The 13,625-nt window shown below is 43.7% G+C and overlaps 1 protein-coding gene across 1 annotated transcript in view; it reads right to left on the reverse strand.

Moving 5' to 3' along the window:
- The window catches only part of Znf652 (zinc finger protein 652), a 61,738-nt gene extending 48,404 nt beyond the window's left edge, over positions 1 to 13,334 (reverse strand). Inside the window, exon 1 of the mRNA XM_052758448.1 lies at positions 13,241 to 13,334. The gene's annotated coding sequence lies outside the window, so the exon portion shown is untranslated. The remainder of the gene's footprint in view (positions 1 to 13,240) is intronic.
- Between the last annotated feature and the right edge of the window lie 291 nt (positions 13,335 to 13,625).

The following is a 13,625-nucleotide window of genomic DNA, read 5'->3' on the forward strand; positions in this document are numbered from 1 at the left end:
TTCCTTTGCTCTCCCTCCATCCTTCCTCCACCCCCACCTATCTCTCCTTGAGACAGGGTCACTAAGTAGCCCAAGCTGTCCTCTAACTCATCAGCCTCCTGACTGCTGGGATTACAGGTGGGTAATTCTTTGCAACTTTACTGAAACATAAAATCTTCAAATACATCAAAAAGAACTTACTGCAATTGCATATACTGAATTACAATCACCTTAAAAGATTTACTCAGCCTAGGGGGGTGGGGAGGAATCTACTCTGCTGGCTTCTTTCAGAAGAGACATTCTTGGTTTTCTGTTGCCCCACTGCCCCTCCCAGTCTCCACCCTGCACTGGAAATGCAGAGTCTCAGTTTATTTGGTAAAGACTATCAATAAGCTAATGGGCGTGGTTTCACCAGAATCCATGTACAAACACGAACAAATACGTTTTATGGCTAAGGTCCCAAAATGACTAACGCCAAGATAACCTGACGGACTTCTGGCGTTAACCAGCACTGCTGCCTACATCTCATGACATCGTGAATCTGGAACAACCTGCCCGAGTGCAGTTCAGCACTTTTCCTAATTCTGAGGTGTGCCTACTTTTGGAGCCAGGCAGGGAAGAATTCACCACTACCAGTGTATAAAGACATGTAAGGGGGATGTCCTTACAGCATTATCTATTGTAACAAAAAGTTTAAACAACAACAACAAAAAAAAAATGGACCATACTGATAGAAATGTTACAAAACCATCTGTATTTATGGTATAGATATATACTGACTGAACCAAATTAGGTCCATGTGAAAAAAAGGGATTTCAGAATATGTGAGAAGGAAATCATGCTTTTGGAGGATACAAATTAGGGTCCCTGTGAGATGGATTAGGCTTATTTTGATCAGTTTCATGTAGTTCCATTATGCAACATCATGATCACACTCTCACTGAGTCTGGAGCCTGCTGCTAAGCCAGTGAGTCCCTGGGACCTTCCTGTCTCCACTTCCGTAGCACCACATTCTCTCTTACACACAGACATCATATGCATGCAATGGTGATTAAACTTAAATTTAAATAAAATTTAAAAAATCAAGAGACAGGCCGGGCGGTGGTGGCGCACGCCTTTAATCCCAGCACTCGGGAGGCAGAGCCAGGCGGATCTCTGTGAGTTCGAGGCCAGCCTGGTCTCCAAAGTGAGTTCCAGGAAAGGCGCAAAGCTACACAGAGAAACCCTGTCTCGAAAAACCAAAAAAAAAAAAAAAAAATCAAGAGACAGACATGGTGGTTCACACCTATAATGCCAGCATCAGCTCCGGGGAAGCAAAAGCAGGAGGGTAGCCAGGAGTTCCAGCCCAGTTCAGTTTTTTATAAGAGTTCCAGGCTAGCCAATGCTACACAGATAAAGCCTGTCTCAAAAGAAAATAAAAATTCAGGGAAGCCAGGTGTGGTGGGACAATCACAGTACTTGAGGCTAAAGCAGGAGGAACCTGAGTTCAAAGCCAGAGTAGACTACACAAGAGCTGCTCCAAAACCACAAACATTACAGCACCAGCAACAAGTTAGGAGGGTAACATATCCATCATGCGATCCCCCAACCTGCTTGTGAATGGGATAGTGGCTCTGGTCATAGTCACCAACAACTGGAACTAATCCAAATGTCTTCAAATGATGCATGGGAAACAATTCGTGTACACTCAACAATGGGCTTCTTACCTCAAGATAAAACCCAACAACTACTGATGTACACAGAAACTTGGATACACCTCAAAGACATTGCATGCAAGAAGTCATCTTTATAGGTTACACACTGTATGATCCTATCTCTATGATCTTCTCCAGAAGACAAAGCTACAGAGATAGGGAATTAGGTTGGGGGGTGAGGGGATGATTCAAAGGGACTGGAAGGAGGTATGAGTGGGAATTATACTGTACCTTGATTGTGGTGGTATAGCTACACAAGTGTACTGACATTCACAGGTTTCTAAAAGCCAGAAATATTTATGGGATTCAAACCTTTAAATTACTTTTTCAATTGGTGAAGTTAAAATAGTTTCAAAGTTCTTTTATTAATGCAAAAAAAGCCAACTTGGAGCCAGGTAGTGGCAGTGCATGCCTTTAACCCCAGCAATCGGGAGGCAGGGGCAGGTGGATCTCTGCCTTCAGGCCAGCCTGGGCTACAGAGTGAGTTCCAGGACAGCCAGGGCTACACAGGGAAACCCTGTCTCAGAAAACCAAAACAACCACCACAAAAAACAGTCAACTTGGAACATTAACAACTGACCTGCTGGACAAATGAGAATGATAATAATTGACATAATATGATAATACAGTAATACTTGAAAAGATTCTAAGATGATTAACTAGTAAATGCTATGTAAGTTTGTTAAATAAACATTTATAAATATTTATAAATATACAGTATATACAATTTTGGGTATAAAAATGAAAGACTACTCTAACCAAGTAACTTGGAACTCTGTCCTCTGGAAGACTGGGTTCTGATTATTATTATAATCATAAGGTTTCCATGTAACCTAGGTTCACTGTGAGCTTGAGTTTCTTGCCTCAGCTTCCTGAGTGTGGGCTCCAGGTGTACACCACACTGCCCAGCCTGGTAGCTGTCTCTGAAATATTATCTAAGTTCATTGACTGATTTCTATAGAAACAATGTTCACTGCTGGTTCCTCGTTGTGTTTTTATTCTATAACCATTCTACATGTAAACTGCTGCTTAAACAGGACCAGTGTTAAAGGAAATTAAACTAGAGAGTTTAAAAAAATCTTCTGGGGGCTAGCAAGATAGTTTATCAGGTAAAAGTGCTTGCCGATAAGCTTGCCGACCTGAGCTGCGTTCCCAGAGCCCACGTGGTGGAAGGAGAACTGACTTAGACTCCTCCAAGTTGTTCTCTGACCTCCGTATGTGCAACAAGGCAATGCAGCACGCCCAGTCCACACACACCATTTTAAAAAGCTTTCCATATATTCATTAGTTCTATCAGTTCTACCCAGCATAACAGGATCCAGCATGTGAATGTATGTGTGCATGTGTGTATATATTAAGTAATGTTAAATATATAGAAAATCATCAATTTAAACCTGATACAAAATGGCACTCAACCTTAACCCCTTTTGGAATTTCGGGGGGTACTGAAAGAACTACTACTCTGTAGGATAAGATCATACAAATAATGATTTCTTAAAATTATTTATTTTTAATGATTTGTATATATGTCCATGTGGTACTATGAGCACAGGTGTATACAAGAGCCTGAGGGGGGCAGAAGAGGGCACTGGATCCCTGGAGCCAGAGTTACAGGCAGTTGTAGACCTACTCATCTGGACACTGAGAACCAAACGTAGGTCTTCTGCTAGAGGAGTAGTAAGTGCTCTCAACTACTGAGCCATCTCCCAAGTCTACATACACAATGATTTTATCACTTTGTTTTCCACTCCCTTTAATCTAGTGAGCAATTGAAACTCTATTTCAAGAGGTTGCTCTTTGTGAAACATACAGGGCAGTGGTTTTTCTTTTTCTCTCTTTTTTTTAACCTTTATTTTTGTTTAATGTGGATGGTGTTTTGCCTGCATGCATATCTGTGCACCATGTATGCTTTGTGGCAGCCAGAAGAGGGCATCAGACCCCTGGGACTAGAGTTATAGGTAGTTATGATCCACCATATGGGTTCTGGGGATTGAACGCAGGTCCCGTCAAAGAACAGCCGGTCCTCTTAACAGCTGAGCTCTCAACATTCTCCCAGCCTCAGCAGTTTTTCCAAACTGCCTGACCAGCCCAAACAAGCCTGTCCACCAAGCCTTATACTAAAGTCTTCATATTTAAGACTATTTTTATTTAGAAACAACCTACCTTATTTCTCCCTCACCCCCCCCCCTTTTTTTTTTTTTTGGTTTTTCGAGACAGAGTTTCTCTGTGTAGCTTTGGAGCCTGAACTCGCTCTGTAGACCAGGCTGTCCTCGAATTCACAGAGATCCACCTGCCTCTTGCCTCCTGAGTGCTGGGATTAAAGGCACCACCTTTAATCCACCGCTCAGCCCTACCTTATTTCTTATCTAAACTAGATTAAATGAGTTTCATTCATGTACTAAATCTAATAAAGTTGAAGTTAAAACTGTCACTTGCCTCCTAGCGTCAGTTTAGTCACTGGTTTCTCAGCCTGAGCACTGTAAACATTTAGTTCATGGCTGTGGTGAGGTGTCCTGTGTCCTGGAGGGTTAGCAGTACGCAGTAGCACATTCCTATCCCCAACCCCAAAACTAAAACAAACCAGAAAAAAAAAATTTAAAAAAACCTTCCCAGACATTGCCAAATGTCCTCTGCAGGCAAAATAAGACTCTGCTTTACAGATTTATAGACTTTCATCGTTTCTGTGTTTGAGCAAAGGGACAGGGGTAGGCAACATTACTACAATAAAGGAAAAACATCTATCAAATGTGTTTTTTTCCAAATGTGGTTTTTAATGGGAAAATAACACCTCAAAATTTACTCCTGTGTCTCTAGAAGTACTGCATTCCATCAGCCAAATGGTTGACAAGTCTAACAAATCCTAAAATTTCAAAGTAAGGTTTTGTTATATTCCTATTTATTTAGAACTTGTTGCACTATAAAATATACTTTTACATGGGTCATTTATAACAATTACATTAAGTAAAAATGGAGGCTACCTTTTTTTTTTTTTTTTTTTTTTTTTGAGACAGGGCTTCATGAAGCTCAATATGGCCTCAAACTAGGTACTGAACTGAAGGATGACTTTGAACTTCTGATCTTCCTGCCTCTATTTCCCAAGAGCCGGGAATGTAGGCATGCACTACCATGTCCAGCTGTGATACTGATATATAAAATGAGATAGTAAAAGAAATACTTAGCAATTACAGAAAGATACCTTTCAGGCATTGTAATTTTTTATTTTTATTTTTTTGAAACAGGGTTTATGTTGCCCAGAGTAGGCTTGAACAATCCTTCTGCCTCAGCTTCCCCAATAGCTGGACTACATAGATGTCCACCTCCACAGCTGCCTCAGCTACCCCAATAGCTGGACTACATAGATGTCCACCTCCACAGCTGCCTCAGCTGTAATTACTTGAATGACATTTCTCTTCTGTTTTTTTGACATCTGGTTTTTTGTTTGTTTGTTTTTCCAGACAATGTTCCTCTGTGTAGCCCTAGCTGTCCTGGAACTCATGCTACAGACCAGACCAGGCTGACCTCGAACTCACAGAGATCCACCTGCCTCCCAAGTTCCTATATTTGATCCCTCTTCATTTGAGAATAAAAGTACTTTAATGGGAGTACTGTGGGAGAGAGGAGAGGCTTCTTCGATGTCAACCATCTATCTGCTTCTCAGTGGGTCACAGTGGCAGCACGTGGAGGACCAGCTACTCAGGAGGCTGAGGCAAGGAGATTTGAATTCAAGAGTTCAAAACCAGCCTGGACAATACAGTAAGAGCTTATAAAACAAATCATCAATTTCCAGGGCTGGAGAGATGGCTCAGGCTCAGTGATCAAGAGCATTTGTTGCTCCTGCAGAGGATCTGGTTTGGTTCCCAGCATCCACACAGTAGCTCACAGCCATCCGTAACTCCAGTTACAGGAAATCTGATGCCCTCTTCTGACCTCCGTGGTACAAGGAATGTATGTGGTACACTTACATACATGCAGGCAAAACATTCATACATGTAAAATAAACAAATCTAAAATAATTTTTATTTAAAAAAATATATTTCTGTTCCTGGCGTGGTGGTGCACATGGAGTCAGAGGCAGGAGGATCTCAGACCAGTCAGAGCTACATGCTGAGACCTTGTCTCAAAAAAAAAAAAAAAAATCAACTTCCTCTTCTGGGTACTGATTACACAGAAAAAAAAAATCGAACTGTACTTTTTGTAATGTAATGATTTTTCTATTTTTCTGCATGCACTTTAATAAAATTTTACTTTAAAAAAAGTATATACTGCCGGGCGGTGGTGGCACACGCCTTTAATCCCAGCATGAGGGAGACAGAGGCAGGTTGATCTTTGTGAGTTCGAGGCCAGCCTGTGCTACAAGAGTGAATTCCAGGAAAGGCGCAAAGCTACACAGAGAAACCCTGTCTTGAAAAACCATATACTGAACTACTTACCTTCAATTCAGGTTCCCCATCACTCAATTTAACCCCAACAGACAATGACTATTATTAGTTTTTTTGGGAAACTACTAAACTTTTTAAAACTTACTTTTACACAGGAAAACCCCCATAATATAAACAGTGGCACACCCAGAACATTAATCTATGCCTTTTAGCTTTGTTTCTGTTTTTTGAGACAGTGTCTCAGGTAGTCCAGGATGTTAAACTTGCTATGTATCTGAAGCTGGCCTTGAATTCTTGATCCTGCTGTCTCAGCCTCCCAAGCACTGGGATTACAGGCATAAGCCACCACACTAATTTTCCTCTGGTCTTTCAAAATTAACATTAGTGAATAGTGAGTGTTCCACAGCAATATATATGTTATCCTACTATGTAAATATATGCTAATTTATTTAATTAATTCTATACTGATGGACACTGAGATGGTTTCTGAATCTTTTTTTTTTTTTAAGATTTATTTATTATGCATATAGTATTCTGCCTGCATGCCAGAAGAGGGCGTCAGATCTCATTACAGATGGTTGGGAGCCACCATGTGGTTGCTGGGAATTGAACTCAGGTCCTCTGGAAGAGCAGCCAGTGTTCTTAACCGCTGAGCCATCTCTCCAGCCCCCCCCCCCCCTTTTTTTTTTTAAACAGGGCCTCTGTGCAGCCTGGCTGGCCTGGAGCTTGCTAGGTAGACCAAGCTAGCCTTGAACTCTGAGACACAGAGATCCACCTGCCTTTGCCTTCTGAGTGCTAGGATTAATGACCTGCATCATCATTCCTGGCTGGTTTCTGAAAGGCTTTATACAATGAGTAACCTTCAAGCAAGGTAATTTCAAATTCCAATCATGTCCTAATAACAGGAAGTCCTTAGACATTCCAGTTGCCCAATCACACAGATTCATCCACATACTTGAGATCACACTCTCTCCAGCTACTTTATTTTTTTTTAAGATTTATTTATTTATTTATTATGTATACAGTGTTCTGCCTATATGTGTCCCTGCAGGCCAGAAGAGGGCACCAGATCTCATATGGATGGTTGTGAGCCACCATGTGGTTGCTGGGAATTGAACTCCAATCCTCTGGAAGAGCAGCCAGTGCTCTTAACCCCTGAGCCACCTCTCCAGCCCCTCCAGCTACTTTAAATGTGTTAGAATGATACACTCCGAAGAGGAAAGCCATTCAGGTCTTCTCATTTTGTAGGTCACACAGTATAAGTAAAGAGTTCTGTTCCAATGCCCATCCCAGAAGAGTCTAAATTCCAAAGCTGAGAGGCAGAGATATACTTAAAATTACACTCTGCACGGTTGACACTATGTCTTGGCTTAACTTTCTGATGTCACATGCACAGTAAAGACCAAAATCTCACTACCCATTCACAGGTTTGTGAAAGGGGTGCGGGGCCTTAAAGACTAGCTTTCTGCTAAACCATTTGATTTTAGTGACTCAGGAAAAGTAATGTTTGTTTGTTAAAAGAAAGCATCCCTTCCAGAAAAAATTGACTCAGCCAAACTGACCAGAGCATGTAGCCCGATCCTATGTTGTTTGCTCTTTCATCCCCGGCACATACAGCGTTAGTGCTATTTCCATGACATACTCTGGCCAAGGGTAACTTTTTCTCAGTGTGCTGCAAAATCTACGGCAAGTCAACAACCATCGTTTGCCAATCCCTCTTTATCGTAATTCAAAGTTAGTGACGGATTCCACCACTAGGCAGCTCAATAATCAAAGAAAGTAAGGATTAGCAGATTCCCCTGAGTAAAGCCTAACACATCGCTGATATGTGTCTTCCTTATCTGAAAGTCTCTAGGTAACTCTTGTGGGCTCACAGACTTACCACAATGCTCTACTGGAAAAAAAAAAAAAAGAAAGAAAGAAAAGACAGTGAATTTACTCTATAGTAGCCAAAGTGATTCTATTTTAAAAGTTGTATGCACCAAATAATACTGCATACATAATCTTAACTGAACCTATTTTTCCTTTTCCTTTTTTGTTTTTGTTTTTGTTTTTTGTTTTTTGAGACAGGGGTTCTCTGTGTAGCTCTGGCTGGCCTGGAACTTGCCCTGTAGACCAGGCTGGCCTCAAACTCAGAGATCCACCTGCCTCTGCCTCCCCAGCACTGGGATTAAAGGTGTGCACCACCACTGCCTGGCTGAACCTATTTTTCAAAGCAGTCGAGCTCTAGCTTTAAAAGAAAATGAGGGGCTGGAGAGATGGCTCAGAGGTTAAGAGCACTGACTGCTCTTCCAGAGGTCCTGAGTTCAATTCCCAGCAACCACATGGTGGCTCACAACCATCTGTAATGAGATCTGGTGCCCTCTTCTGGCCTGCAGTCACATATGCTGTACATATAATAAATAAATAAATCTTAAAAAAATTAAAAAAATAAAAAAGAAAAGAAAATGAGATGCCACATTTTACCATAAACTGCCTTTTTGACTAATAAGCAAGGCTCCACAAGCTATCTATAGATCAAAAGCAGACTGTTAATTAAATTTAACAGGTACAAGATCTTACCTTTCATTTCTTCCTCCACCAAAGCAAAAAGTGCATACAAATCTACAGTCCTATTGATAGTTCATGATCAAAAATTCAGATGAGCATTAGGAATTCTCACAAGTATTCTCATAAAATATTCACAAGTATTTTTAAAGTCAAACAAAACTGCCATATAAATAAGCAGATTAATAAAATAAGCACCTGGTATCTCCACTGACTCTACCAAGCACTTCATGGCTTGCACTAACCACGAGAATTTACACATGTGATTCGATTCTGGACACAGAACTCACTGAGGTATGTTAATGTCCTAAAACACCCTTTTTACCACATAAGTCTGAACAGACTTAAAAACAAGCACAGCCTGAGAGGTAATGTTGCAGAATTTAGAATTTACTGTCTCTACCAAGTTTGATACTAACAAATCAACTTTCTAATAATCACGTTGAACCGTCAAGTCGCAGTCCAGCTCCAAGTCAAATATTTGCAATTTTTCATCCTAAATCAGCACAAACCAAGACATACAAAGCTCTAAGTCTTGTCCTAAGTTACAATGACCTCCACTCTAGCTTCACACTTACAAGCTCCGGATCCCACCACTTATTGAGGTCCTGACCTGTACATATAGCAGGCCCAGTGCTGGGAATTTGCGTACTTTATCTTGAACCCTCACAAGAAATCTCACTGTACTGACGAGAAAACAGAGGCAGAAAGAATCAGGTGATTTGCCCAGTGCCATAAGGCCAATAAACAGTAAGACTACAATGTCAGCCTAGTCTGCCTGGTTCCAAGGAACTCTTCCTTTAGCTAAAATCACCAAATACAAGACCAGTTCATCCCCATCAAACTCAACACACACAAAAGCAAAGAAAAACATCATACCTAAAACAGTGGCACACAACCCAGGAGTTACCAAGGAGATGTAGCTACCTACTCCAGAAGAACTAGTTTCAAAGACTGTTTGCTCAAACTCAAGACAATCCACTCTTTCCTCCACCCCTTTCTGGCTATCTTTCAACTGACCTTTTAGAACAAGGGAAAAGAAACTCAAGCATATATCCTCAATTTTGGTAATCATCAAAAAACCTACGAGAAAAGAGAGGAAGGTATATATAGTTTACATTATAGTTTACTTCTTCAATAGGCTTCAGACATGTAAAACCGAAAAGTCACATCAGTACCCTACTAATCTATATCTCTACCTGTATATATACACATACACATACACAAACAGGTATGTATGTGTGTGTGTGTGTGTGTATATATATATATAATATAATATATATATATTATATTATATATATATATCCTACTGACTTGAAAATTATTTTCTTACCACACTACAAGCTTACTCCCCAAACTTAGAGCACAAACGGAACCTGCTCCGGGTGTCTGGAAACAGATCTTGAGGCAACAGTTGCAGACAGGAGCTGCTGGTCTGAAACCTCCTAAGGGAAGGCTGTCTGAAGAGTGTTGAGGAAACCGATGCTGTTGGTCCTAATGAGGGTGAGCTGCTGGCAATCACTCCTCCTCCAATGTCTCACTGCTATGCTGCACAACTGTTTCCCAGCTTCCACGTCCTGAATCTGGCAAGCAGAGAGAGAATGCTGTCCTCACAGCCCTAAGTGTTACCTGATCAGCGGCTCCATGGTGTGTGGATGTTTAACTAGGGAAGTGACTGGTTAGAATAGGTGCTGCAAAACTAAACCAAGCAAGCACATTGTTCCCTGAGACTCCAGGGGTCCTCCCCCAACATTACAATCACTGACAAAGACAAGTAACACATTTGAAACTTTGAAGTCCTTTGAGTTTAGGATAGGCAAGTAATTCAGATGATAAAAACTACAGGCGTGCCACCAACAAAAAAATATAGTCTGTAATATAAGTCACTTCAGTCATGCATAGTAGGTAATAAAAATGCAACATATGCAACCTCAGCATACTTTTAAACATCACAGAGCACACTGAATAATTATTAGAATAAATGCTATTCTCCAGGTGTGTGGAACAGGTTCTGTGCAAGATTCCAAGCCTCTCCTGCTTTTCAAAATGCTAGTTAATACCAGGAATTCCTTAAGCTCTCAGAACCCTAATTATTATTTTTTTTTAAAGTGGAAACTGTACGCTGTTCGAGACTGGGACTGTGGTTACTACACTATCTATCACAGCACTGTCATAAGCTGGAACACATGTGTCTTGGTTGAAATATGATCAAAAGACAAAAGCTGAGTAATTTAAACACACACAAAAACTGACATTTATCAACTGCTTATTAACAGAATAGTGCAAAGTTCATCCTCAGCTCTAGATTCTGAATAGGGAGAGTAAAATTTCCAATTATAACCGAAATCTTCCCATTGAAGTGGATGGTTTTGATGGTACCATGAAATCAGATTTAGCGAAGCTAGAAAAAATTCTCATCCCTGAACAGGTGCTCTACCATGGAATAACAAAGAGATCGGCCTCAGTCTTTAAGCAGTGTATAGTCCCATACTGGCACTGCAAAACACATTACACACTTCACTGCTGAAATTCGCTACCTTTAGAATATGCCAGGAAGATAAACGATCAATTGGTCAAATCTAGATTATTTTGTCTCTAGTTTTAACTTCTTCTGATTCTCACCCACCTCCCTTTTCACAGGAAAAATGTCTTGTAATTCCTAACTGCCCCTACTTACCCAAAGAACAAAACACAATGATAAGCCATCCGGAGAAATGGCTCAAGAGTTAAGAGCACTTGTTGCTCTTACAAATGACCCAGGTTCTATTCCCAGCACCGACATGGTGACTCAGAACCATCCTTAACTCCAGTTCCAGGGTTTCCACCACCCTCTCTCACCCTCTTCTGACCTCTGTGGGCACCAGGCACACATGTGGTACACACACATAGATGCAGATAAAATATGCATACAAACAAAACAAAAACAACCCTAAATGATGATACATACGAAAGTTCCTTTGCTCTTTAGTCCAGAGCCAAAGTAAACCTAATGGTTAAGAGAAGCAAAACACAAACTCAAAACTGCTTTCACTTTTGCATAGCACAGATCTTAACTTGAGGTTCCAAGACCAGATTCAAGATGACTATTTAGATGCAAACAAAACTATATATGTATTTCACTGCAAAGAGGGTCCTAAAGACTTCCACAGCCCCTGGAAAGAGTTCAGGATCACAAAAATTTAGCGGTGAATCTTTTATACTAGGGACAGTATCTATGTGAACACATGGGCACAGTGGTGATAAAAATAAGCAAGCCGCCGTTGACACAAGGCAACATATCCATCCCAGACCAGCCCCACTGGGGAACATCAACTAACTGCCTTCAGCCCACAGCGAACAAGCGAGCAACGGCAGCTTTCCTTTCCTAAGCACACATACATGCTGTCAACAAAGCATGTGCTCTTTGCCTTTCTCTGAACAATACGGACCCAACCATCCTCCGGAAAAAAGTATACAGACCTTCATTCCAAAAGATTACACTTCTTACATAGGCTATGCCTTGTTATGTTAAATGTTGCAACAAGAACAAAAAAAAAATCGATGAAATTACTGTGTGCAGTTAAGTATCTAATTAACTGGGGGATAGGGGTGGGCGGGGGAGCATCACTCAGGTGATGCTGAGAATGCGCTGGAGAAGCATGTAAGGGAAACACTATGACGATGCTTAAACATGGGTAAGACCCAGGGGCAACCAAAGACTGGTTGACAGAGGAACATCCTGTAGCTTGGTTGTGGAAAACATCTTCCTCCAAAGGCACATTCCTTTGATTGGCACAAGCCATTTCTGACAATGGATCCGCGATGACAGGGGCCGTTCTGTAATCAGGAAGTGCACGAGTGTGCGTGTGCATATGTGTGTGCTCGCGCGTGTTCGTGATGTTGTTGTTGGGGGGAGGGATGAGCTAGATGTACTCAAAAGACTGGCCAGCTTCAAAGAACAGCATATGGGATCTTAAATCCTGAAGACTGACTTCGGGGCGAGGCAGGGACATCTATCATTTCTACCGGAGACATCCCTCGACCATGATCATGTTTCCTAAAGATGTAACAGGGGTGTCACTCTCTTTGGTGTCTCCGATCTGAGACTCTTCAGTTGAGCCTGATTGGAGGGGAGGACGAAGTGGGGGTGGAGAAAGGTCTGCATCGCCCACTGGGCTGAATGTGGTGCTGCCGGTAGCGAGTGCACATCACATGCGTGTTATCTCCTGGTGCCACAATACTCCAGAGGACTGGAGGTCTGGGTGCAACCGCAGGGCGGGGGAGGTAGTGGGTGCAAGCCACCAGCTGCAGGGCAGGAGTACGCTCCCCTCGGCCCGCTAACCCGTGCACCCCGCGCCACCCCGTCAGGCCTCGAAGCGAGCCCACTCGCTGCAAAACTGCAGCCAAGCTGGGGTCCCGGAGGGAGGGGGCGGGGGGGGAAGGAGCCGGGACCCGGGGCTAAGCCGGGGGCCGCAGACGCGCAGCGCCCGGGGCCTGCCCGCCGGATGGGGGCTGCTCCGGCCTAGCGCACGCAGCTGCCTCAGCGCCGGCTCCGCCAGCCCCGCCAGCCCGGTCAGGCGCAGAGGAAACGCCGCTGCCACGGCGCCGCCGCCGCCGCTGCGGCGGGGGGGCGAGAGCGCGGGGAAGGGGGCCCCTACTCACCCGGGCCGCCGCCGCCGCCGCCGCCGCCGCCTCCGCCGCCGCCGCCGCCTCGGCGGCCCATCCCTGCGGCGGGGGCCTGTCGCCGCGCCGCGTCGCTCCAGTCCCCACCGCCCGCCGGGCCGGCCCCTCCCCCTGCCCCAACGTCTGCGCTCTGGGCCGCTCCTCAGACCCGGCCTCGGCCGCCGCCGCCGCCGCCGCCGCCGCCGCAGCGCTACGTGGCCGCCGCTCCGACGTCTCGCGACTCCCTTCCGAGCGCGCGAGGCCGAGCGGGGCCGCGGGGCGGGCGGCGCGCGGGGCGGGCGGCGGGGGGAGGGAGGGAGGGAGGGGGGGGAGGGAGGGGGGGGGGTGTGCTGTAGGGATGTGTGCGCTCGCGGGCAGGGAGGCC

The sequence above is a fragment of the Peromyscus californicus genome, unplaced genomic scaffold (genome assembly GCF_007827085.1).
Source record: "Peromyscus californicus insignis strain IS unplaced genomic scaffold, ASM782708v3 Scaffold_3__1_contigs__length_106647218, whole genome shotgun sequence".
NCBI lineage: Eukaryota > Metazoa > Chordata > Mammalia > Rodentia > Cricetidae > Peromyscus > Peromyscus californicus.